Source organism: Bombina bombina, chromosome 5 (assembly GCF_027579735.1).
Source record: "Bombina bombina isolate aBomBom1 chromosome 5, aBomBom1.pri, whole genome shotgun sequence".
NCBI lineage: Eukaryota > Metazoa > Chordata > Amphibia > Anura > Bombinatoridae > Bombina > Bombina bombina.
In genome coordinates, this window is record NC_069503.1 from 205787569 (window position 1) to 205815551 (window position 27983).

Genomic DNA, 27983 nt, shown 5'->3' on the forward strand with positions numbered 1-27983 from the left:
AACCTTCCCCTTGGGGGTAGTTCCTTGAATTCCAGAAGATAACCCTGAGAAACTATTTCTAGTGCCCAGGGATCCTGAACATCTCTTGCCCAAGCCTGAGCGAAGAGAGAGAGTCTGCCCCCTACTAGATCCGGTCCCGGATCGGGGGCTGCTCCTTCATGCTGTTTTGGTAGCAGCAGCAGGCTTCTTGGCCTGTTTACCCTTGTTCCAGCCTTGCATCGGTTTCCAAGCTGGTTTGGTCTGCGAAGCATTACCCTCTTGTCTAGAGGCTGCAGAGTTGGAGGTCGGTCCGTTCCTGAAATTGCGAAAGGAACGAAAATTAGACTTATTCTTGGCCTTGAAGGGCCTATCTTGTGGGAGGGCATGGCCCTTACCCCCAGTGATGTCTGAGATAATCTCTTTCAACTCTGGTCCAAAAAGGGTTTTTACCCTTGAAGGGGATATTAAGCAATTTTGTCTTGGAAGATACATCCGCTGACCAAGACTTTAGCCAGAGCGCTCTGCGCGCCACAATTGCAAACCCAGAATTTTTCGCCGCTAATCTAGGTAACTGCAAAGCGGCATCTAAAATAAAGGAATTAGCTAACTTAAGTGCGTGTATTCTGTCCATAACCTCCTCATACGGAGTCTCTCTATTGAGCGACTTTTCTAGTTCCTCGAACCAGAACCACGCTGCTGTAGTGACAGGAACAATGCACGAAATGGGTTGTAGGAGGTAACCTTGCTGAACAAAAATCTTTTTAAGCAAACCCTCCAATTTTTTATCCATAGGATCTTTGAAAGCACAATTATCCTCGATAGGAATAGTAGTGCGCTTGTTTAGTGTAGAAACTGCCCCCCTCGACCTTAGGGACTGTCTGCCATAAGTCCTTTCTGGGGTTGGCCATAGGAAATAATTTCTTAAATATAGGAGGGGGAACAAAAGGTGTGCCGGGTTTCTCCCACTCCTTGTTCACTATGTCCGCCACCCGCTTGGGTATAGGAAAAGCGTCGGGGTGCACCGGAACCTCTAGGAACTTGTCCATCTTACACAATTTTTCTGGAATGACCAGGTTGTCACAATCATCCAGAGTAGATAAAACCTCCTTAAGCAGTGCGCGAAGGTGCTCTAATTTAAATTTAAATGTCACAACATCAGGTTCTGCCTGTTGAGAAATTCTACCTGAATCTGAAATTTCCCCATCTGACAAAACCTCCCTCATGGCCCCTTCAGAGTGGTGTGAGGGTATGACAGAACAATTATCATCAGCGCCCTCCTGCTCTACAGTGTTTAAAACAGAGCAATCGCGCTTTCTCTGAAATGCAGGCATTTTGGATAAAAAATTAGCTATGGATTTATCCATTACTGTCGCCAATTGTTGCATAGTAACAAGCATTGGCGCGCTAGAAGTACTAGGCGTCTCCTGCGTGGGCAAAACTGGTGTAGACACAGAGTGAGATGAAGCAGAACTATCTTTACTCTCTTCATCTGATGAATCATCTTGGGCAACCTTACTATCTGTGGCAGTACTGTCCTTACTTTGTTTGGACGCTATGGCACAATTATCACACAATTTGGAAGGGGGAGACACATTGGCTTCCATACATACAGAACATAGCTTATCTGAAGGTACAGACATGTTAAACAGGCTTAAACGTATCAATAAAGTACAAAAAAACGTTTTAATTAAAACCGTTACTGTCTCTTTAAATTTTAAACAGGGCACACTTTATTATTGAATATGTGAAAAACAATGAAGGAATTGTTCAAATTTTACCAAATTTTCACCACAGTGTCTTAAAGCATTCAAAGTATTGCACCCAAAATTTCAGAGCTTTAACCCTTAAAATGAAGAAACCGGAGCCGGTTACAGGTTTAACCCCTCTACAGTCCCACCTCCAGCCTTTGCTGCGACTTTACCAAACCCAGGGGGGAATACGATACCAAATGAAGCCTTCTAGGAACCTTTTCAACTACTTTCAGATCCACACACATGCAGCTGCATGTCCTGCTCTCAAAAGTAACTGCGAAGTAATGGCGCGAAAATGAGGCTCAGCCTACTACAGTGAAGGCCCTTCCTGACTGAAAAGGTGTCTAAACCAGTGACTGACGTTAAAAAACGTTCCCCAAAGTTTATAAGTGTGAAATTCAACCTCAATCTGTATAAAATGCCCAAATAAAGCAATCGATCTTGCCCATAAAAGTGTCTACCAGTTTTATAGCCCATATTAAGCCCTTTATTCTGTTTGAGACTAAGAAAATGGCTTACCGGTCCCCATGAGGGGAAATGACAGCCTTCCAGCATTACACAGTCTTGTTAGAAATATGGCTAGTCATACCTTAAGCAGAAAAGTCTGCTAACTGTTTCCCCCAACTGAAGTTATCTCATCTCAACAGTCCTATGTGGAAACAGCAAACTATTTTAGTTACTGCTGCTAAAATCATATTCCTCTCACAAACAGAACTCTTCATCTTTTTCTGTTTCAGAGTAAATAGTACATACCAGCACTATTTTAAAATAACAAACTCTTGATAGTAGAATAAAAAACTACAACTAAACACCACATACTCTTAACCATCTCCGTGGAGATGTTGCCTGTGCAACGGCAAAGAGAATGACTGGGGTGGGCGGAGCCTAGGAGGAACTATATGGACAGCTTTTGCTGTACTCTTTGCCATTTCCTGTTGGGGAAGAGATATTCCCACAAGTTATGGATGACGCCGTGGACACACCAATGTTGGAGAAATAAACATCCGATTTTAATGAAATTTTCACCACAGAGTCTTAATGCTTTGAAAAGATTGCACACACATTTTCAGATCAATTAACCCCTTAATGCCCAAACCGGAGCTAATAACAGTTATTAACCAGTTAACACACTACAGTACTAGCCACAGCTTCTCATTGTAGCCTTTACCTTCATTAGGGATTATTTTAGCAGGAAATAAGCCTCCCTGGAGTCTTTTATGATGCCTCTTGACTCCCCACATGAAGCTGCATGGATTGCCTAGGCAAAAACAACTGCACAATTAAGGCCTAAAAATTAGGCCTCCTCCCTCTTCATTCTAGAGTGGAGGGGCCTTTCTGACTAGATTTAGGTGTCCAAATAAGTGTCAGGCCGAAATTAAACCCCAAAAGTGTTTTAAAGTCTGAAAAAACACCTTATTTATAGTGAACATGCTAAAAAGCAATCGATTTTAAAGCCCACAATAGTGTCAACCAGCATAGAGCCCTAAATATAAGCCATCATTTTATACAGAGTCTATTTAAAAAAATGGCTTACCAATCCCCAGAGGGAATTTCTGACAGTCTTCTAGCATTACTAAAAAGAGCTGGAAAAACTTCTGTGCCTGTTCATTTTATTATAGTGTGTCACTCAGGGTGCATACTCTTTTAGCACACTATGCCCCTTCACAGAGAAAAAATATCCTGTAGCATATCAGTCTGACCCTGCCCAATGACAGTCCAGCGCCGAAATACCAGGCAATTCTTCTCTGAACAAGAGAAACAACAACCCCAGACGATCGTTTCGGCCTTCTGTGGGCCTCGTCAGTGAGGTGCAGTCGCATCTCTCTAAGGGCATGTGTGCAAGGAGTCCACGTCTGGTTTCCCCTTTTACTCTTAGGGAGACCCAAGAGCAATTTGCATAAATAAAAAGAGAGAGAGAGATGCACTCAGCTGAGACAGAACAAAAGCTGGAAAAACTTCCGTGCCTGTTCATTTTATTATAGTGTGTCACTCAGGGTGCATACTCTTTTAGCACACTATGCCCCTTCACAGAGAAAAAATATCCTGTAGCATATCAGTCTGACCCTGCCCAATGACAGTCCAGCGCCGAAATACCAGGCAATTTTTCTCTGAACAAGAGAAACAACAACCCCAGACGATCGTTTCGGCCTTCTGTGGGCCTCGTCAGTGAGGTGCAGTCGCATCTCTCTAAGGGCATGTGTGCAAGGAGTCCACGTCTGGTTTCCCCTTTTACTCTTAGGGAGACCCAAGAGCAATTTGCATAAATAAAAAGAGAGAGATGCACTCAGCTGAGACAGAACAAAAGCTGGAAAAACTTCCGTGCCTGTTCATTTTATTATATAGTGTGTCACTCAGGGTGCATACTCTTTTAGCACACTATGCCCCTTCACAGAGAAAAAATATCCTGTAGCATATCAGTCTGACCCTGCCCAATGACAGTCCAGCGCCGAAATACCAGGCAATTTTTCTCTGAACAAGAGAAACAACAACAACCCCAGACGATCGTTTCGGCCTTCTGTGGGCCTCGTCAGTGAGGTGCAGTCGCATCTCTCTAAGGGCATGTGTGCAAGGAGTCCACGTCTGGTTTCCCCTTTTACTCTTAGGGAGACCCAAGAGCAATTTGCATAAATAAAAAGAGAGAGAGATGCACTCAGCTGAGACAGAACAAAAGCTGGAAAAACTTCCGTGCCTGTTCATTTTATTATAGTGTGTCACTCAGGGTGCATACTCTTTTAGCACACTATGCCCCTTCACAGAGAAAAAATATCCTGTAGCATATCAGTCTGACCCTGCCCAATGACAGTCCAGCGCCGAAATACCAGGCAATTCTTCTAGCATTACATGGTCTTGTTAGAAAAATGACTGATCATACCTGAAGCAGTTAAGCCTGCAAACTGTTCCCCCAACTGATGTTCTCTGGTTTCAACAGTCCTGCGTGGGAACAGCAAAGGATTTTAGTTACTGGTGCTAAAATCATACTCCTCTCAACAGAAATCTTCATCACTTTCTGCTGTAGAGTAAATAGTACAAACCGGCACTATTTTAAAATAACAAACTCTTGATAGAAGAAATAAAAAACTACAACTAAAACCACATACTCTTTACCACCGCCGTGGAGATGCTACTTGTTCAGAGCGGCAAAGAGAATGACTGGGGGGGGCGGAGCCTGAGGGGAGCTATATGGACAGCTCTGCTGTGTGCTCTCTTTGCCACTTCCTGTAGGGGAAGAGAATATCCCACAAGTAAGGATGAAGCCGTGGACCGGATACACCAATGTAGGAGAAACTTAGTACATCTCAGCTATTTACTTCACAACTCATAGGTCTTAACTAGGCAAAATATTAACAACTAGACACTAAGAGGTGCCAAGAAATTTCTAGAGTTTTTAAAACCTCATATAGTAAGTTATGGAGTTACAGGTATGCACAACTTTGAATCTAAAGACATTGTTATTTTTAGGATCAGGAACAGGTAGGTTCCTGTTTACCTGATGACACATCCCCATCAAAACTAGAAATGTTTGCACCCTCAGGGTCAGAGCTCCTTAAAAGAGCAGGAATGTGGGGTTAAGGGGAAGGATTTTGCACATTAACCTCATGAGACTGAGATAAATCCCCAGATTTACGTTTACTGTCACAAATTTGTATGCGCTATTTTTAAATTCATAAGTAAAATTAGTAGTTTCCCCCTGTAGACAAGTTTTAGGCAAACTTCCTTCTGAGAAGTGGATGGTTGCAACTGGTTTGCATGCAAAATCTGGAGGTATACAATTCTCAGATTTGATTACCTGGCATACTGGAACAGATTTGCAAAATAAACATATACGTTGACAGAGGGATATCAGAAACCGACTGCTCCATAGAGATATCAGTGGGGACAGAGTCATATTGTTCGATTTTTTTATGCAATGACAACCTATATAAGGATTAGTATAGAAAATAACTGGTAGGAAACAGTCTTTACACTCCCTTAGACACCTACATTTTTTCTCAGTGTAGAAACAACTACAGCCCCTATGTATATTGAAGCGCCATTAAGTACCCCTGGCAGCTCCTGTATGTGTACTCACCCCTTTCCTGGGGATGGCAGGCACTGAAAATATATTTGGAATCTGGCACAAAACTGTTGAAGACTATAGAGACTCCAGACTGAGGGGGCAGAGACACCCCAGGCAAAGGCTTAAATACCTCTCCAAATACCCTCATCCCCCAGTCATTCTGCCGAGGGAACAAGGAACAGTAGGAGAAATATCAGGGTATAATGGTGACAGAAGATAAATTAAATTTAGGCTCACCCACCGGAGTTACGGGCGGGAGCCGTGGACTCTACTCCCCACGATGGAAATGAAATTATCAGGTAAGCATAATTTATGTTTTCCATCTAAAGGGGAGGAGAGTTCACGGCTTCATTCATTACTTTTGAGAAACATATACCCAAGTTTTAGAGGACAATGAATGAAACCGGGAGGGTAAAAGGCGGACCCTAATCTGAGGGCACCACAGCCTGTAGAACCTCCCTCCCAAAAACAGCTTCCGCAGAAGCAAAAATTTAAAATCTGTAAAACTTTGTAAAAAAGTGTGCAAGGAGGACCAGGAAGCCGCCTTACAAATATGCTCCAAAGAGGCCTCATTCTTGAAGGCCCAAGATGAAGCCACAGCTCTAGTTGAATGAGCCGTAATCCTCTGAGGAGGCTTATGTACCGCTGTCTCATAGGCCAAGCGAATCAAGCTCCTCAACCAGGAGAACCAAAACCAACCAAAGAAGTAGAAGAGGCCCTCCGCCCCTTGTGCTTCCCAGAATACACCACAGAGACTGAAAATCCTTCGTAGCCTGAAGATAGAACTTTAGGGCACGCACCACATCCAGATTATTAAGTAACCTCTCCTTAGAAGAAGGGTTAGGACACAAAGGCAGCACATTTATTTCCTGATTGATGTTACGGTTAGACACCACCTTGGGAACAAACCCCAAACCGGTGCGAAGAACAGCCTTATCCGCATGAAAGACCAGATAAGGAGGTTCGAATTGCAAGGCAGCCAGCTCAAATACTATGCGTGCCGATGCAATGGCCAACAGAAAGATAACCTTCCAGGACAGAATCTTAATGTCAATAGAATGCATAGGCTCAAACGGAAACCCGCTGCAACACCTTAAGAACTAAGTTTAAGCTCCACGGGGGAGCAGACTGCCTAAAGACAGGCCTGATTCTAGACAGAGCCTGAACAAAAGATTGGATGTCATGAAGCTCAGAGTCTCCTGTGCAACAAAATTAATAAAGCCAAAATCTGTCCCTTTAAGGAACTTGCGGCAAGATCCTTCTCCAAAACTTCTTGGAGAAAAGACAGAATCCTGGATACCTTCACCTTGTGCCAAGGGTATCTGTGTTTCTCACACCAGGACAAACAAGTCCTTCACACCTTATGGTAGATGTGACGAGTGACTGGCTTTCTTGCCTGAACTAGAGTGAAAAAAAGCTCTCTTGGCTAAGACTAAGTGTTCAATCTCCACGCAGTCAGCCTCAGAGAAATGAGATTTTGATGTTGAAAGGGACCCTGTTCCAGCAGATCTCTGCGACAGGGTAACCTCCATGGCGGAGAGGACGACATACACACCAGATCCACAAACCACGTCCTCTGCGGCCACGAAGGAGCAATCAGGATGTCCGAAGATCGCTCCTGCTTGATGCGTGCCACTACACGAGGTAGAAGTGGTAACGGTGGAAAAATGTAAGCTAGGCTGAAACCCCAAGGCACCATTAAGGCATCCATCAGCTCTGCCTGGGGATACCTCAACTCGTATCAGGGTAACTTGCAATTGAGTCTGGATGCCATAAGATCTCTCTCTGGCGTTCCCCAATTGAGATAAATCTCCGCAAACACTTCGGGGTGAAGAGACCATGCCCCCAGATAAAAGGATTGCCTGCTGAGAAAGTCCGCTTCCCAGTTGTCCACACCTGGAATATGGATTGCTAAGAGCGAGCAGCTGTGGGACTCCGCCCACTCCAATAATCGAGACACCTCCCTCATTGCTAGAGAGCTCCTCATTCCCTCCTGGTGGTTGATGTAAGCCACCGAGGTAATGTTGTCAGTCTGGAATCTGATGAAACTGAACGAACCCAGAAGAAGCCACACCCTCAGAGCATTGTACATTGCTCGAAGTTCAAGAATATTTAAAATCAGAAGGAGACTCCTCTCAGGTCCATTTTCCTTGTGCCAATCTGGCACCCCAAACAGCTCCCCATCCTGACAGACTCGCAGGACGGTCTCAGGAAGGATGTCCTGGACGGATCCACCAAGATCCCTGCTCCGAGCATCCAAGGATATCCGTTGTGATAGATCTGAATGATCGACATTCCACTGTATCAACATGCACAATTCAAGAGGTCTGAGATGGAACCTGGCGAAAGGGATGACATCTATGCTGGAAACCATGAGCCCGATCATCTCCATACACTGGGCCACCGAAGGGCTTGAGTAAGACTGAAGAGCAATACAGGTGGACACAATCTTCCTGCGTCAATCTGTGAGAAATATTTTCATGCCCAGGAACTCCACCCTGTTGCTGGGAACCAGGGAACTCTTTCCCGAGTTGATCTTCCAACCGTGAGATTGCAGCAATAAAAAAGCAGCCCTCGAATGATCCTCTGCGAGGCTGAACAACGGCACCTGGACTAGGATGTCGTCCAAATAGGGCGTCACAGCAATGCCCCTGGATCTGGCCACTGCAAGAAGTGCCCCCAGAACGCTTATGAAGACTCTCGGGGCCGCCGCTAGGCCGAAGGGAAGGGCCACCAAGTGTTGGTCCAGAAACGCAAATCTTAGGAACTTGAAGTGGTTCCTGTGAATTGGAACATTAAGGTAAGTCTCCTTCAAGTCTATTGTCGTCATGAACTGTCCCTCTTGAACTTGGGACAGAATAGATCTGATTGTTTCCGTTTTGAATGATGGAACAGCCATAAACCTTTTAAACACTTTAGGTCCAGAATCGGTTAAAACGTGCCCTCCTTCTTTGGAACCACAAAGAGATTTGAATACTACCCTAGACCTCTTTATGCTCGGGGTACTGGTACGCCTAGAGAGGAGAGATCCCTCACACAATCTAAAAAGGCCTCTCTTTTCCAGTCTTGAAGACGGGTTTGACAGGAGGAATCTGCCCCTGGGCAGATGGGACCTGAACCCTATCCTGTAACCCTGGACGACCACCTCCAGAACTCAAGGGTCCTGAACGTTCTGCAACCAGGCTTCGGAGAAAAGAGACAATCTGCCCCCTACTTGGTCCGGAGACCGGTAGGGGGCCACCCCTTTATGCCGATTTAGTCTCGTCAGGCTTCTTTGTTCTGCTTGGACTTGTTCCAAGACCGAGCAGACATCCAAGCTCCCCTTTGACTGATCCGCTTTTGCGGCAGGCTGCTGGCACTGGGCCTTCTTATCCTGCGGTAGGAAAGCTCCCTTGCCTCCTGTAACCGTGGATATGATAGAATCCAATCCTGGACCGAACAGAATCTTTCCTTGAAAATGCAGGGACAACAACCTCGACTTAGAGGCCATGTCCGCAGACAAAGACTTTAGCCACAGAGCCCTGCGAGTTAAAACAGAAAATCCTGAAACCTTTGCTTTCAGGCGAATTATTTGCATATTGGCATCGCAAATGAAAGAATTGGCGACCTTCAACGCCTTAATCTTCTCCTGTTTCTCGTCGATGGAAGTCTCCCTCTCGACCATATCACACAGGGTTTCACACCAATATGTCGCAACGCCGACAACTGCGGCTACAGCCGCTGCCGGTTAAAAAACAAACCTGTGTGTTGAAACATTTTCCTTGACATGTTTTCAATTTTTTTTATCCATGGGCTCTTTAAACGACGAACTATCCTCAAGAGGAATAGTCGTCCGCTTCGCGAGTGTAGAGATGGCACCATCCACCTTAGGGACAGTCCCCTACAGCTCGAGCTGAGAATAGAGAACAGGTAACAGTTTCTTAAAGGAAGAAGGGAAAAAGAACCTAAAATCGCTCCCATTCATTCTTAATAATATTAGCCATCTTAACAGTAAGCGGGAAGGTCTGAGGCATCACCCTTTCCTTGTATACCTTATCAGGCTTAGGAATCGAAGGTTGCTACGGTAGCTTTGGTTCCAGAACCTCCAGAGGAGCAAGCACTTGCTTTAACCAAAAGAGCAAATTCTACATCCTAAACCTAAAGTCAGGCTCCTCCGCAGCCGGAGGATAAGACACAGACTCCGACCCAGAAGGAGAAACCTGCGAAGACTCAGAGTGGGCCTTGTCATCGTATAATGCCTCTGATATTTCCATAGGCGTAGAGAACCCCTGGGCCAGGCCACCAAGATACGCCCTACGCTTGCGCTTAGTAGATCGTGGTAAGGCATGGATCACTTTCGATACCGCTGTTTGCAGTTGATCCGCAAAATCTGACGGCCAATGAATCTCTCCCGTAGGAGTAATGGTTGGACCCTGGGGCACTGTATGTGCACTCGGAGATGAAAGTAGGGAACCCACCTCACGGGACAGGGAACCCTCAGGAGGTGGACGGCTCAGTAGTACTAGACATCCCTTTAGTTTTAGATGTCGCAACTTTATCAAGGCATGTGGAACATAGTTGAGCAGGCTGATCTACAAGAACCTCCTCACAATAAACACAGGAATCAGAGTTTGTTACCTTCTAACGCATCAGAGTCCTCCATAGCTTGCGCTTTTATTATGCACTAGACTAGGTTAAAAACCAGGCACCTCTATACCTCCAACGGCGGGGGGCACTCACTACCTCCTATGACCCGGACTACAGAAACCGCTTTGTTTCTTACATTGCATCTGGTTTTAATTGTTAAGGTGAGGTCTTTAGTAAGCTAGACATTGTATCTCTTACATAAACCTTTATATTAATTGTACGGATTTGTTTCCAAGTTGCTAGTATGGTATTTTGGTGCCTATTATAATCTGTCTTATGAATATTGAAAATGCTTAGTGTAGTGAAGCGGGTTATTTGTTTATTTTGGATACAAATGTCTGCCATATTTATTTTTTGCATTTATCTTTTAAACCTTTAGAATTGAATGGCTTTCAGCTGTGCCTAAAAGATATTATTGTCAAATATTAACCGCTTAAAAACAACTATATAGTTCCCAAACCAAGTTTTTCTTTTTAATATTATTTTTCAATTTTAAGATTGTTTCTAAAAATATGCTGTTATAAAATTTGGAAAGCACAGACGTGATGTCAGTCTGTATGATAGTGTGGGAATTAAGGGTTAAATTGGAATTGCATTTACCCTACCACTCTGCGATTGGGCTTTTCAAATTGTTACAACTGATTTAACAGCTGATTGAAGCGTTCTCCCAGTGCTCTGATGAAATGCCAGTAAGGCAGGAAACGCGTCAGAAGTAGAGTCTCTCTGTGTGTAGTGCCAGGTCAGTTTTAACAAAATACTCAAAGTGATGTTTTAACATATTCATCTCTCTCTCTCCTTCCTGAGTAAGCTGGAACTGTGAAATTTGTGTGTCGTTTGATTTGCCGCAATTAGGGGTCTAGGAGAGCCCTAATAGCTCCAGTAACAGGACAGCCTACGACGGAGGAACATACCTGTTGTGCAAGACAGAGGACTGGATACCGCAATAGCTCTGGAGGGTGAGTGAATTGATACAAGGAACCCAAAGGTGTGTTACTATTGTAGTAACAGCAGAGAAAGTGATTCCCGAAATTGACCTACACAGTTACGAACTGTCACCGGAGCGGTAAGCCGTTTGTTAAAGTTACAAAAAAACATAATTTATGTAAGAACTTACCTGATAAATTCATTTCTTTCATATTAGCAAGAGTCCATGAGCTAGTGACGTATGGGATATACATTCCTACCAGGAGGGGCAAAGTTTCCCAAACCTTAAAATGCCTATAAATACACCCCTCACCACACCCACAATTCAGTTTAACGAATAGCCAAGAAGTGGGGTGATAAGAAAAAAGTGCGAAAGCATATAAAATAAGGAATTGGAATAATTGTGCTTTATACAAAATCATAACCACCACAAAAAAAGGGCGGGCCTCATGGACTCTTGCTAATATGAAAGAAATGAATTTATCAGGTAAGTTCTTACATAAATTATGTTTTCTTTCATGTAATTAGCAAGAGTCCATGAGCTAGTGACGTATGGGATAATGACTACCCAAGAAGTGGATCTTTCCACACAAGAGTCACTAGAGAGGGAGGGATAAAATAAAGACAGCCAATTCCTGCTGAAAATAATCCACACCCAAAATAAAGTTTAATGAAAAACATAAGCAGAAGATTCAAACTGAAACCGCTGCCTGAAGTACTTTTCTACCAAAAACTGCTTCAGAAGAAGAAAATACATCAAAATGGTAGAATTTAGTAAAAGTATGCAAAGAGGACCAAGTCGCTGCTTTGCAGATCTGGTCAACCGAAGCTTCATTCCTAAACGCCCAGGAAGTAGAAACTGACCTAGTAGAATGAGCTGTAATTCTCTGAGGCGGAGTTTTACCCGACTCAACATAGGCAAGATGAATTAAAGATTTCAACCAAGATGCCAAAGAAATGGCAGAAGCTTTCTGGCCTTTTCTAGAACCGGAAAAAATAACAAATAGACTAGAAGTCTTACGAAAAGATTTCGTAGCTTCAACATAATATTTCAAAGCTCTAACAACATCCAAAGAATGCAACGATTTCTCCTTAGAATTCTTAGGATTAGGACATAATGAAGGAACCACAATTTCTCTACTAATGTTGTTGGAATTCACAACTTTAGGTAAAAATTCAAAAGAAGTTCGCAACACCGCCTTAACCTGATGAAAAATCAGAAAAGGAGACTCACAAGAAAGAGCAGATAATTCAGAAACTCTTCTGGCAGAAGAGATGGCCAAAAGGAACAAAAAACTTTCCAAGAAAGTAATTTAATATCCAATGAATGCATAGGTTCAAACGGAGGAGCTTGAAGAGCCCCCAGAACCAAATTCAAACTCCAAGGAGGAGAAATTGACTTAATGACAGGCTTTATACGAACCAAAGCTTGTACAAAACAATGAATATCAGGAAGAATAGCAATCTTTCCGTGAAAAAGAACAGAAAGAGCAAAGATTTGACCTTTCAAGGAACTTGCGGACAAACGCTTATCTAAACCATCCTGAAGAATACTGTAATATTCTCGGTATTCTAAAAGAATGCCAAGAAAAATGATGAGAAAGACACCAAAAAATATAAGTCTTCCAGACTCTATAATATATCTCTCTGGATACAGATGTACGAGCCTGTAACATAGTATTAATCACAGAGTCAGAGAAACCTCTTTGACCAAGAATCAAGCGTTCAATCGCCATACCTTTAAATTTAAGGATTTCAGATCCTGATGGAAAAAAAGGACCTTGAGACAAAAGGTCTGGTCTTAACGGAAGAGTCCACGGTTGGCAAGAGGCCATCCGGACAAGATCCGCATACCAAAACCTGTAAGGCCATGCCGGAGCTACCAGCAGAACAAACGAGCATTCCTTCAGAATCTTGGAGGTTACTCTTGGAAGAAGAACTAGAGGCGGAAAGATATAGGGAGGATGATACTTCCAAGGAAGTGATAATGCATCCACTGCCTCCGCCTGAGGATCCCGGGATCTGGACAGATACCTGGGAAGTTTCTTGTTTAGATGAGAAGCCATCAGATCTATTTCTGGAAGTTCCTACATTTGAACAATCTGAAGAAATACCTCTGGGTGAAGAGACCATTCGCCCGGATGCAACGTTTGACGACTGAGATAATCCGCTTTCCAATTGTCCATACCTGGGATATGAACCGCAGAGATTAGACAGGAGCTGGATTCCGCCCAAACCAAAATTCGAGATACTTCTTTCATAGCCAGAGGACTGTGAGTCCCTCCTTGATGATTGATGTATGCCACAGTTGTGACATTGTCTATCTGAAAACAAATGAACAACTCTCTCTTCAGAAGAGGCCAAGACTGAAGAGCTCTGAAAATTGCACGGAGTTCCAAAATATTGATCGGAAATCTCACCTCCTGAGATTCCCAAACCCCTTGTGCCGTCAGATACCCCCACACAGCTCCCCAACCTGTAAGACTTGCATCTGTTGAGATTATAGTCCAGGTCGGAAGAACAAAGAAGCCCCCTGAACTAAACGATGGTGATCTGTCCACCATGTCAGAGAGTGTTGTAAAATCGGTTTAAAGATATTAATTGAGATATCTTTGAGTAATCCCTGCACCATTGGTTCAGCATACAGAGCTGAAGAGGTTGCATGTGAAAACGAGCAAAGGAGATCGCATCTGATGCGGCAGTCCTAAGACCCAACATTTCCATGCATAAGGCTACCAAAGGGAATGATTGTGACTGAAGGTTTTGACAAGCTGATATCAATGTTAAACTTCTCTTGTCTGACAAGGACAGAGTCATAGACACTGAATTTATCTAGAAACCTAAAAAGGTTACCCTTGTCTGAGGAATCAATGAACTGATTGGTAAATTGATCCTCCAACCATGAACTTGAAGAAACAACACAAGTCGATTCGTATGAGATTCTTCGAAAATGAGAAGACTGAGCAAATACCAAGATATCGTCCAAATAAGGAAATACCAAAACCCTATTCTCTGATTACAGAAAGAAGGGCACCGAGAACCTTTGAAAAAAATTCTTGGAACTGAGGCTAAGCCAAACGGTAGAGCCACAAAACTGGTAATGCTTGTCTAAAAAGAGAATCTCAGACACTAAAAGTGATCTGGATGAATCGGAATATGCAGATACACATCCTGTAAATCTATTGTAGATATATAATGCCCTTGCTAAACAAAAGGCAGGATAGTCCTACAGTAACCATCTTGAATGTTGGTATCCTAACATAATGATTCAATAATGATAGATTCGGAACTGGTCTGAAGGAATTGACCTTCTTTGGTACAATGAAGAGATAAAATAAGACCCCAGCCCCTGTTCCAGAACTGGAACTGGCATAAATACTCCAGTAACTCTAGATCTGAAACACATTTCAGAAATGCTGAGCCTTTGCTGTGTTAACTGGGACACGGGAAAGAAAAGAATCTCTTAGCAGGAGGCCTTAACTTGAAGCCAATTCTGTACCTTTCTGAAACAATGTTTCTGAAACCAGAGATTAAGAACGGAATTGATCCAAATTTCTTTGAAGAAAACGTAATCTGCCCCATACCAGCTGAGCTGGAATAAGGGCCACACCTTCATAGGTACTTAGGAGCTGGCTATAGGTTTCTATAAGGCTTGGATATATTCCAAACTGGAAATAGTTTCCAAACTGATACCGCTCCTGAGGATGAAGGATCAGGCTTTTGTTCCTTGTGAGGAAAGGAACGAAAATGATTATTTACCCTGGAAAGAAAGGGAAAGCAAAGTTGACTTAGAAGACATGTCAGCATTCCAAGTTTAATCCATAAAGCTATTCTAGCTAAAATAGCTAGAGACATATACCTGACATCAACTCTAATGATATCAAAAGATGGTATCACCAAAAAAATTATTAGCATGTTATAGAATAAAAATAATGCTATAAAATTATGATCTGTTACTTGTTGCGCTTAAGCTTCTAACCAAAAAGTTGAAGCTGCAGCAACATCCGCTAAAAATATAGCAGGTCTAAGAAGATTACCTGAACATAAGTAAGCTTTTCTTAGAAAGGATTCAATTTTCCTATCTAAAGGATCCTTAAATGAAGTACTATCTGCCGTAGGAATAGTAGTACATTAGCAGGAGTAGAGACAGCCCCATAACCTTAGGGATTTTTGTCCCAAAAAACTCTAATCTGTCAGATGGCACAGGATATAATTGCTTAAACGTCTAGAAGGAGTAAATAAATTACCCAAATTATTCCATTCCCTGGAAATTACTTCAGAAATAGCATCAGGGAGATAAAACACTTCTGGAATAACTACAGGAGATTTAAAAACCTTATTTAAACGTTTACATTTAGTATCAAGAGGACCAGAATCCTCTATTTCTAATGCAAATAATACTTCTTTAAGTAAAGAACGAATAAATTCCATCTTGAACAAATACAAAGATTTATCAGCATCAACCTCTGAGACAGAAACCTCTGAACCAGAAGAACCATTATCAGTATCAGAATGATGATGTTCATTTAAAAATTCATCTGAAAAAAAGAGAAGCTTTAAAAGACTTTTATGTATACTAGAAGGAGAAATAACAGACATAGCCTTCTTAATGGATTTAAAAAATAAAATCTCTTATGTTATCAGGAACACTCTGAAAATTAGATGTTGACGGAACAGCAACAGGTAATGTAACAGTACTAAAGGAAATTTTATCTGCATTAATAAGTTTGACATGACATGCAATACAAACAACAGCTGGAGAAACAGATACCAAAAGTTTATAGCAGATACACTTAGCTTGGTAGCTCCAGCACTGGGCAGTGATTTTCCTGAAGTATCTTCTGACTCAGTTGCAACGTGGAACATCTTGCAATATGTAAAAGAAAAAAACAACATATAAAGCAAAATTGATCAAATTCCTTAAATGACAGTTTCAGGAATGGGAAAAAAATGCCAGTGAACAAGCTTCTAGCAACCAGAAGCAATAAATAATGTGACTTAAATAATGTGGAGACAAAAGTGACGCCCATATTTTTTAGCGCCAAAAAAGACGCCCACATTATTTGGCGCCTAAATGCTTTTGGCGCCAAAAATGACGCCACATCCGGAACGCCGACATTTTTGACGCAAAAAAAGTCAAAAAATGACGCAACTTCCGGCGACACGTATGACGGCGGAAAAAGAAAAAAAAATTTGCGCCAAAAAAGTCCGCGCCAAGAATGACGCAATAAAATGAAGCATTTTCTGCCCCCGCGAGCCTAACAGCCCACAGGGAAAAAGTCAAATTTTTTAAGGTAAGAAAAAAAGATTGAAACAAATGCATTTATCCCAAATATGAAACTGACTGTCTGAAAAATAAGGAATGTTGAACATTCTGAGTCAAGGCAAATAAATGTTTGAATACATATATTTAGAACTTTATAAATAAAGTGCCCAACCATAGCTTAGAGTGTCACAGAAAATAAGATTTACTTACCCCAGGACACTCATCTACATGTTTGTAGAAAGCCAAACCAGTACTGAAACGAGAATCAGCAGAGGTAATGGTATATATAAGAGTATATCGTTGATCTGAAAAGGGAGGTAAGAGATGAATCTCTACGACCGATAACAGAGAACCTATGAAATAGACCCCGTAGAAGGAGATCACTGCATTCAAATAGGCAATACTCTCCTCACATCCCTCTGACATTCACTGCACGCTGAGAGGAAAACCGGGCTCCAACCTGCTGCGAAGCGCATATCAACGTAGAATCTAGCACAAACTTACTTCACCACCTCCATCGGAGGCAAAGTTTGTAAAAACTGAATTGTGGGTGTGGTGAGGGGTGTATTTATAGGCATTTTAAGGTTTGGGAAACTTTGCCCCTCCTGGTAGGAATGTATATCCCATACGTCACTAGCTCATGGACTCTTGCTAATTACATGAAAGAAATAGACGTATGAGTGCTGCCAGCATTGTTGCAGAGGTTGAAGGGGTGGGGGGTAAGCCTGTCAGTGCTCAGACCATATGCTGCACACTGCATCAAATTGGTCTGCATGGCTGTCATCCCAGAAGGAAGCCTCTTCTAAAGATGATGCACAAGAAAACCTGCAAACAGTTTGCTGAAGACAAGCAGACTAAGGACATGGATTACTGGAACCATGTCCTGTGGTCCAATGAGAGCAAGTTATTAGGTTCAGATGGCGTCAAGCGTGTGTGGCGGCAACCAGGTGGGGAGTACAAAGACAAGTGTATCTAGTCTACAGTCAAGCATGGTGGTGGGAGTGTCATGGTCTGGGCCTGCATGAGTGCTGCCGGCACTGGGGAGCTAAAGTTCATTGAGGGAACCATGAATACCAACTTGTATTGCGACTTACTGAAGCAGAGCATGATCCCCTCCCTTCGAAGACTGGGTCGCAGGGCTGTAGTCTAACATAACGACCACAAACACACCTTCAAGATGACCACTGCCTTGCTAAAGAAGCTGAGGGTAAAGGTGATGGACTAGCCAAGCATGTCTCTAGACCTAAACCCAATTGGAGCATCTGTGGGTCATCCTCAAACGGAAGGTGGGGGAGCGCAAGGTCTCTAACATTCACCAGATCCGTGATGTCGTCATGGAGGAGTGGAAGAGGACACCAGTGGCAACCTGTGAAGCTCTGGTAAACTCCATGTCCAAGAGGGTTAAGGTAGTGCTGGAAAATAATGGTGGCCAAACAAAATATTGAAACTTTGGGCCCAATTTGGGCATTTTCACTTAGGGGGTGTACTCATTTTTGCCAACAGTTTAGACATTAATGGCTGTGTTGAGTTATTTTGAGGGGACAGCAAATTTACACTGTTATACAGGCTGTAAACTCACTACTTTACATTGCAGCAAAGTGTCATTTCCTCAGTGTTGCCACATGAAAAGATATAATAAAATATTTAAAAAATGTGAGGGGTATACTCACTTTTGTGAGATGCTGTATATGTATGTGTGTGTGTGTGTGTGTGTGTGTGTGTGTGTGTGTGCACACGTGTGCCTAGGGGATGGTTTCTTTTCTACTTTATTATATTTTTTTTTAATTCGGCACTGCCATTTATAATGTCCTAATTGTTGTGGTCATCTAGGGAGTTAGATTTGCTTTACTTGTCTCTACACTTACCCTTGACCCCTTGGTTTATTCTCCCCCTCCTAATATTTTCCCTTGTTTGATCAACAAATTAAATCATACCTTCGAGGCACACTGCAAATGGCCAGGGCAGTTACCGATAGACTGATTAATAGTCAACTCCATAATGTAGAGTAATATGACCAACATACCAGAAATAAATCACAGCCTCCATAAAAAAAAAAAAAAAAAAAATTATAACAGTTTGTATTTAAAATAGGAAATTGTATATAAACGGTACACACATAGTCCAAAGTCAAAAATCTTCATGGCATACCAGAGCCCTTTGATGATAGCGAGAACTCCAGTAATGTGTTGTTGAAGGCCGAGGCAAATTTGAAAGCGTGTGAACAGGACCACCCCAGGATGGAACCCCAGTGACATTGCCAAGAAACGACATCACAGAAACATGGCAGCTCCCATAGGAAATCTCCAGATGGAAATTCCTGCCACTAAACATTCCTTATCAGTGGCCAAACCCAAGGAATCAGATCGACCCATAGTGGAAAGGTAAAGAAACTAACCTGAAAGGGGAAACACATGTTGCAACTGCAACAGCCTCAAAAAAGAAATATGAAGAGGGTCTCATAGCCCTGTCACCAGTAGGCTGGACAGAACTGGGAGGGGGGAGGTGGCTTACCAGAGTCACCTTCATACAGGTAACTGGGGAGTGAGCAGTTCTGTCCATGCCCCCCTGGTGGAGGTACTCACTGGTAAGTATTACCAGGGAGGCCATGATATAACTTTTTACCTTATTTGTATTCTTAAAAGGGACACTGAAGTCAAATGATTCCGACTGAACATGCAATTTAAAAAAAAAAACAAAAAAAACAATTTACTTCCATTATCAATTTGCTCATTCTTTCTATATCACATATTTCTGAAACACCTTTTCCTATGTGCAAGAGTTCACAGTGTAAACATATAGGAGTCTGGCAGGGATCTTTATTCTGGACTATTCAGTCTGCAGTGCAAATTGCAAAAGGAACAAGCAGCGATTTTGAACAGTTAAATGCATTTTTAAAAAAACATAATTTATGCTTACCTGATAAATTTATTTCTCTTGTGGTGTATCCAGTCCACGGATCATCCATTACTTGTGGGATATTCTCCTTCCCAACAGGAAGTTGCAAGAGGATCACCCACAGCAGACCTGCTATATAGCTCCTCCCCTAACTGCCATATCCAGTCCGAAACTAGCCGAGAAAGGAGAAACCATAGGGTGCAGTGGTGACTGTAGTTTAGACCTGCCTTAAAAGGACAGGGCGGGCCATGGACTGGATACACAACAAGAGAAATAAATTTATCAGGTAAGCATAAATTATGTTTTCTCTTGTTAGGTGTACCCAGTCCACGGATCATCCATTACTTGTGGGATACCAATACCAAAGCTAAAGTACACGGATGAAGGGAGGGACAAGGCAGGTACTTAAACGGAAGGGACCACTGCCTGTAGAACCTTTCTCCCAAAAATAGCCTCTGAAGAAGCAAAAGTATCAAATTTGTAAAATTTTGAAAAGGTATGAAGCGAAGACCAAGTCGCCGCTTTGCAAATCTGTTCAACAAGCCTTATTTTTAAAGGCCCAGGTGGAAGACACCGCTCTAGTAGAATGAGCTGTAATCCTTTCAGGGGGCTGCTGTCCAGCAGTCTCATAGGCTAAGCGTATTACGCTCCGAAGCCAAAAAGAAAGAGGTTGCCGAAGCCTTTTGACCTCTCCTCTGTCCAGAGTAAACAACAAACAGGGAAGATGTTTGACGAAAATCTGTAGTCGCTTGTAAGTAAAACTTTAAAGCACGGACTACGTCCAAATTATGTAAAAGACGTTCCTTCTTTGAAGAAGGATTAGGACACAATGATGGAACAACAATCTCTTGATTGATATTCTTGTTGGAAACTACCTTAGATAAAAACCCAGGTTTTGTACGCAGAACTACTTTATCTGTATGGAAAATCAGATAAGGAGAATCACATTGTAAAGCTGATAACTCAAGAGACTCTACGAGCCGAGGAAATAGCCATCAAAAACAGAACTTTCCAAGATAAAAGTTTGATATCAATGGAATGAAGGGGTTCAAACGGAACTCCTTGAAGAACCTTAAGAACCAAGTTTAAGCTCCATGGAGGAGCAACAGGTTTAAACACAGGCTAAATTCTAACCAAAGCCTGACAAAATGCCTGGACGTCTGGAACCTCTGCCAGACGCTTGTGTAAAAGGATAGACAGAGCAGAAATCTGTCCCTTTAAAGAACTAGCTGATAATCCTTTATCCAAACCCTCTTGGAGAAAGGACAATATCCTAGGAATCCTAACCTTACTCCATGAGTAATTCTTGGATTCACACCAATGAAGATATTTGCGCCATATCTTATGGTAGATTTTCCTGGTTACAGGCTTTCGTGCCTGTATTAAGGTATCAATGACTGACTCGGAGAAGCCACGCCTTGATAAAATCAAGCGTTCAATCTCCTGGCAGTCAGTCTCAGAGAAATTAGATTTGGATGATTGAAAGGACCTTGTAGTAGAAGGTCTTGTCTCAGAGGCAGAGGCCAAGGTGGAAAGGATGACATGTCCACCAGGTCTGCATACCAGGTCCTGCGTGGCCACGCAGGCGCAATCAAGATCACCGATGCTCTCTCCTGTTTGATTTTGGCAATCAGTCGAGGGAGCAGAGGAAACGGTGGAAACACATAAGCCAGGTTGAAGAACCACGGTGCTGCTAGAGCATCTATCAGTGTCGCTTCTGGGTCCCTGGAACTGGATCCGTAACAAGGAAGCTTGGCGTTCTGGCGAGACGCCATGAGATCCAATTGAGCAAACACCTCCGGATGGAGTTCCCACTCCCCCGGATGAAAAGTCTGACGACTTAGAAAATCCGCCTCCCAGTTCTCTACACCTGGGATATGGATCGCTGATAGATGGCAAGAGTGAGTCTCTGCCCAGCGAATTATCTTGGAGACTTCTAACATCGCTAGGGATCCCCCCTTGATGGTTGATGTAAGCCACAGTCGTGATGTTGTCCGACTGAAATCTGATGAACCTCAGGGTTGCTAACTGAGGCCAAGCTAGAAGAGCATTGAATATTGCTCTTAACTCCAGAATATTTATTGGGAGGAGTTTCTCCTCCTGAGTCCACGATCCCTGAGCCTTCAGGGAATTCCGGACTGCACACCAACCTAGAAGGCTGGCAATCTGTTGTTACAATTGTCCAATCTGGCCTGCGAAAGGTCATACCTTTGGACAGATGGACCCGAGATAGAAGAGAATCTCTGGTCTCTTGATCCAGATTTAGCATAGGGGACAAATCTGTGTAATCCCCATTCCACTGACTGAGCATGCATAGTTGCAGAGGTCTGAGATGTAGGCGCGCAAATGGCACTACGTCCATCGCCGCTACCATTAAGCCGATCACTTCCATGCACTGAGCCACCGAAGGGCGCGGAATGTAGTGAAGAACACGGCAGGAATTTAGAAGCTTTGATAACCTGGACTCCGTCAGGTAAATTTTCATTTCTACAGAATCTATCAGAGTTCCTAGGAAGGAAACCCTTGTGAGGGGTGATAGAGAACTCTTTCCCTCGTTCACTTTCCACCCATGCGACCTCAGAAATGCCAACACTATGTCCGTATGAGATTTGGCAATTTGGAAGTTTGACGCCTGTATCAGGATGTCATCTAGATAAGGGGCCACTGCTATGCCCCGTGGTCTTAGGACCGCCAGAAGAGACCCCAGAACCTTTGTAAAAATTATTGGGACTGTAGCTAACCCGAAGGGAAGAGCCACAAACTGGTAATGCCTGTCTAGAAAGGCAAAGCTTAGGAACCGATGATGATCTTTGTGAATCGGTATGTGAAGGTAAGCATCCTTCAAATCCACTGTGGTCATGTATTGACCCTCCTGGATCATAGGTAGGAATATCCGAATAGTTTCCATTTTGAACAATGGAACTCTGAGGAATTTGTTTAAGATCTTTAGATCCAAAATTGGTCTGAAGGTTCCCTCTTTTTTGGGAACCACAAACAGATTTGAATAAAATCCCTGTCCTTGTTCCATCTGTGGAACTGGATGGATCACTCCCATTATTAGGAGGTCTTGCACACAGCGTAAGAATGCCTCTTTCTTTATCTGGTTTACAGATAATCTCGAAAGGTGAAATCTCCCTTGTGGGGGGGAAGCTTTGAAGTCCAGAAGATATCCCTGAGATATGATCTCCAACACCCAGGGATCCTGAACATATCTTGCCCACGTCTGGGCGAAGAGAGAAAGTCTGCCCCCTACTAGATCCGTTGCCGGATAGGGGGCTGTTCCTTCATGCTGTCTTAGAGGCAGCAGCAGGCTTTCTGGCCTGCTTGCCTTTGCTCCAGGCCTGGTTAGATTTCCAGGCCGGCTTGGATTGCGCAAAAGTTCCCTCTTGTTTTGTAGCAGAGGAAGTTGATGCTGCACCTGCCTTGAAGTTTCGAAAGGCACGAAAATTAGACTGTTTGGCCCTTGATTTGGCCCTGTCCTGAGGAAGGGTATGACCCTTACCTCCAGTAATGTCAGCAATAATTTCCCTCAAACCAGGCCCGAATAGGGTCTGCCCCTTGAAAGGAATGTTAAGTAATTTAGACTTTGAAGTTACGTCAGCTGACCAAGATTTAAGCCATAGCGCCCTACGCGCCTGGATGGCGAATCCAGAATTCTTAGCCGTTAGTTTAGTCAAATGAACAATGGCATCAGAAACAAAAGAATTAGCTAGCTTAAGTGTTCTAAGCTTGTCAAGTATTTCAGTCAATGGGAGTAGCTGTCTGAAAGGCCTCTTCCAGAGACTCAAACCAGAACGCCGCAACAGCAGTGACAGGAGCAATGCATGCAAGGGGCTGCAGGATAAAACCTTGTTGAATAAACATTTTCTTAAGGTAACCTAATTTTTTATCCATTGGATCTGAAAATGCACAACTGTCCTCCACAGGCATAGTGGTACGCTTTGCTAAAGTAGAAACTGCTCCCTCCACCTTAGGGACCGTCTGCCATAAGTCCCGTGTGGTGGCGTCTATTGGAAACATTTTTCTAAAAAAATAGGAGGGGGGGAAAACGGCACACCGGGTCTGTCCCACTCCTTAGTAATAATTTCTGTAAACCTTTTAGGTATTGGAAAAAACGTCAGTACACACAGTCACCGCGTAGTATTTATCCAGTCTACACAATTTCTCTGGCACTGCAATTGTGTCACAGTCATTCAGAGCAGCTAAAACCCCTCCAAGCAACACCCGGAGGTTCTCAAGCTTAAATTTAAAAGTAGACATATCTGAATCAGGTTTCCCCGAGTCAGAGACGTCACCCACAGACTGAAGCTCTTCCTCAGCTTCTGCATATTGTGACGCAGTATCAGACATGGGCCTTAAAACATCTGCGCGCTCTGTATTACGTCTAACCCCAGAGCTATTGCGCTTTCCTCTGAATTCAGGCAGTCTGGCTAATACCGCTGACAGGGTATTATCCATGATTGCCGCCATGTCCTGCAAAGTAATCGCTATGGGCGTCTTTGATGTACTTGGCGCCATTTTAGCGGGAGTCCCTTGAGCGGGAGTCAAAGGGTCTGACACGTGGGGAGAGTTAGTCGGCATAACTTCCCCCTCGTCAGAATCCTCTGGTGATAATTCTTTTAAAGATAAAAGCTGATCTTTATTGTTTAAAGTGAAATCAATACATTTAGTACACATTCTCCTATGGGGTTCCACCATGGCTTTTAAACATAATGAACAAGGAGTTTCCTCTATGTCAGACATGTTTATACAGACTAGCAATGAGACTAGCAAGCTTGGAAAACACTTTAAATCAAGTTAACAAGCAATATAAAAAAAAAACGTTACTGTGCCTTTAAGAGAAACAAATTTTGCCAAAATTTGAAATAACAGTGAAAAAAGGCAGTTAAACTAACAAAATTTTTACAGTGTATGTAACAAGTTAGCAGAGCATTGCACCCACTTGCAAATGGATGATTAACCCCTTAATACAAAAAACAGATTAACAAAACGAAAAATATGTTTTTTTAAACAGTCATAGCAAATGCCACAGCTCCTACTTTTGAAGCCTTTTGAGCCCTTCAGAGATGTCCGATAGCATGCAGGGGACTGCTGAGGGAAGCTGAATGTCAGTTTGTAATTTTAACTGCACCAACTGTAACTTTTATACGATAACAGTGGAAAGCCTCAGGAAACTGTTTCTAGGCAAAAATAAAGCCAGCCATGTGGAAAAAACTAGGCCCCAATAAGTTTTATCACCAAAGCATATATAAAAACGATTAAACATGCAAGCAAACGTTTTATATTGCACATTAATCAGAGTATATACCTCTGATAGCAAGCCTGATACTAGTTGCTATTAAATCACTGTATTTAGGCTTTAACTTACATTAATTCGGTATCAGCAGCATTTTCTAGCAAATTCCAACCCTAGAATAACTTAAAACTGCACATACCTTATTGCAGGATACCCTGCACGCCATTCTCCCTTTGAAGTTACCTCACTCCTCAGACATATGTGAGAATTGCAATGGATCTTAGTTACTTCTGCTAAGATCATAGAAAAACGCAGGCAGATTCTTCTTCTAAATGCTGCCTGAGATAAAATAGCACAACTCCGGTACCATTTAAAAACAATAAATTTTTGATTGAAGAAAAAACTAACTATATTTTACCACTTTCCTCTTACTACCTCCAGCTATGTTGAGAGCTTGCAAGAGAATGACTGGATATGGCAGTTAGGGGAGGAGCTATATAGCAGCTCTGCTGTGGGTGATCCTCTTGCAACTTCCTGTTGGGAAGGAGAATATCCCACAAGTAATGGATGATCCGTGGACTGGATACACCTAACAAGAGAAATATATTTTAAGAAAATTGCAATCACAATATTTCAGCAACAAAAAAAAAATATGATTTTTTTTTCTTCATATCGCAGCGCCACAGTTCTGACCCATCAAATCAGATTGTAAATTGCCAAAGACGAACAACTAATTACTATAAAGTGCTGGTCAGTACTCATCCAGGTTCTCTCACCTTTAATGCTGCTAGAAGCTTTCTAATAGATGCACTAGAATGTTAGGAAGTCCACAAGTGCACATGCGTCACGTCAACTACCCAAAAATCAGGCAACCTGTAAGACAAACTGTCATTAATACATCAGAATAAAAAGTAAGCCCAAGTGACACATATTATACTATTCAAACAGAAAAGAGTAAGATGCAAATTAGAATATTGATTACACAAACTCGTGAAAGTAAAGGGACAGGAAACCCAAATATTTTCTCTCTTTCATGATATGGATAGAAAATACACTTTTAAACAACTTTCCAATACATTTCTATTATCAAATTTGCTTCATTCTCTTGTTCTCCTTTGCTGAAGGAACATATCTAGTTCACCAATCACAAGAGACAAATATGTATGTGCAGGCACCAATCAGCAGATAGCTCCCACTATTGTAGGATATGTGTGTATTCTTTTTCAAAAATGGATCCCAAAAAAATTAAGCACATTTGAAAAAAGTGTGTAATTTCAAGTAACTTTTAAATTCCCTTCTATGTGAATTCAAGTTTAATTTTGACTTTTCCATCCCTTCAAGCGTCAATTTTATTTGCTGTGGCAAATTATTAAGAGTGCTGCACTCCGCGTATTATGCAACCACTGCAGACTACAGTATTATAAAAGCTGTTTAAGGAAGCTGCTCCTGCGCTTACCAAGGTTACTAAGAAAGAAAAAAAACGAAATTTATGCTTACCTGATAAATTTATTTATTTCTTGACACAGTGAGTCCACGGACCATCTAATTACTATTGGGAATATCACTCCTACCCAGCAGGAGGCGGCAAAGAGCACCACAGCAAAGCTGTTAAATATCACCTCTCTTCTCTCCAACCACAGTCATTCGATTGAAGCAAAGGAGAGAAAGGAAGCAACAAGGTGCAGGGGTGTCTGAAGTTTATAGCATACCAACAAAACATGTCCTTAAGAAAACAGGGCGGGCCGTGGACTCACCGTGTCAAGAAATAAATACATTTATCAGGTAAGCATAAATTTCGTTTTCTTTCTAATGACACGGTGAGTCCACAGATCATCTAATTACTATGGGGAATCAACACCCAAGCTAGAGTACACAGAAAAGGGAGGGACAAGACAGGGAAGCTAAACGGAAGGCTCCACTGCTTGAAGAACCTGTCTCCCAAAAGAAGCCTCAGCAGAGGCAAAAGTGTCAAATTTGTAGAACTTTGAAAAAGTGTGAAGAGAGGACCAAGTTGCATTCTTGCAAATCTGTTCCACAGAAGCTTAATTTTTGAATGCCCAGGAAGAGGAAACAGCCCTCGTAGAATGAGCCATAACTCTCTCAGGAGGCTGCAGTCTCATAGGCAAAGCAAATGATACTCTTCAGCCACAAAGAGAGAGAAGTAGCCGTAGCTTTCTGCCCCTTACGTTTCCCAGAGAAGGCCACAAACAGAGCAGAAGACTGACAAAAATCCTTAATCCCCTGTAAATAGAATTTCAATGCACGCACCACGGATTGTGCAGCAAACGTTCCATCTGAGAAGGTGGTTTAGGACACAAGGAAGGAACAACAATTTTCCTGATTAATGTTCCGATCTGAAATCACCTTAGGGAGAAACCCTAACTTAGTATGCAAAACTACCTTATCTGAATGAAAAATAAGGTAAGGGGACTTATACTGTAATGCAGAGAGCTCTGAAACTCTACGAGCAGATGAAATAGCAACAAGAAACAAAACTTTCCAATATAACAACTTAATATCTAAGGAATGCATAGGCTCAAATGGAGCCTATTGAACTTAAAGAACTAGGTTAAGACTCCAGGAAGGAGTAACCGGCTTAAACACAGGCCTGATCCTGACCAAGGCCTGACAGAACAATTGCACTTCTTGGATATCCGCCAGACATTTATGTAATAAAATAAACAAGGCAGATATTTGACCCTTTAGGGAACTTGCCGATAAACCCTTCTCCAAACCCTCTTGGAGAAAGGACAGAATTCTAGGAATCCTAACTCTACTCCAAGAGTAGCCTTTGGATTCACACCAATACAAATATTTACGCCATATCTTATAGTAAATCTTTCTAGTCACAGGCTTACAAGCCTGAATTATTGTCTCAATGATCGATTCGGAAAATCCACGCTTGGTTAAAATTAAGCGTTCAATCTCCAAGCAGTCAGCTTCAGAGAAATTAGATTTGGATCAAGGAAGGGCCTTTAAAGGAGAAGGTCCTTTCTCAACGGAATTCTCCAAGGTGGAAGAGATGACATCTCCACCAGGTCTGCATACCAAATCCTGCGAGGCCACGCCAGTGCACTGAGGATCATCGACACCCTCTCCCATTTGATTAGAGCAATAACCCGAAGTAGAAGAGCAAACGGGGGAAATAGGTATGCAAGACTGAAATTCCAAGGTACCGTCAGAGCGTCTATCAGTACAGCCTGAGGGTCCCTTGACTATTTCAAACCAACAACTTTTGAGTGCCCATTC

At 42.6% G+C, this 27983-nt stretch overlaps 1 protein-coding gene across 1 annotated transcript in view; it reads right to left on the bottom strand.

Annotated features, from left to right (window-relative positions):
• The window catches only part of LARP4B (La ribonucleoprotein 4B), a 921178-nt gene that overhangs the window by 811685 nt on the left and 81510 nt on the right, over positions 1 to 27983 (bottom strand). The window contains exon 2 of the mRNA XM_053715674.1: positions 25511 to 25607. The gene's annotated coding sequence lies outside the window, so the exon portion shown is untranslated. The remainder of the gene's footprint in view (positions 1 to 25510; positions 25608 to 27983) is intronic.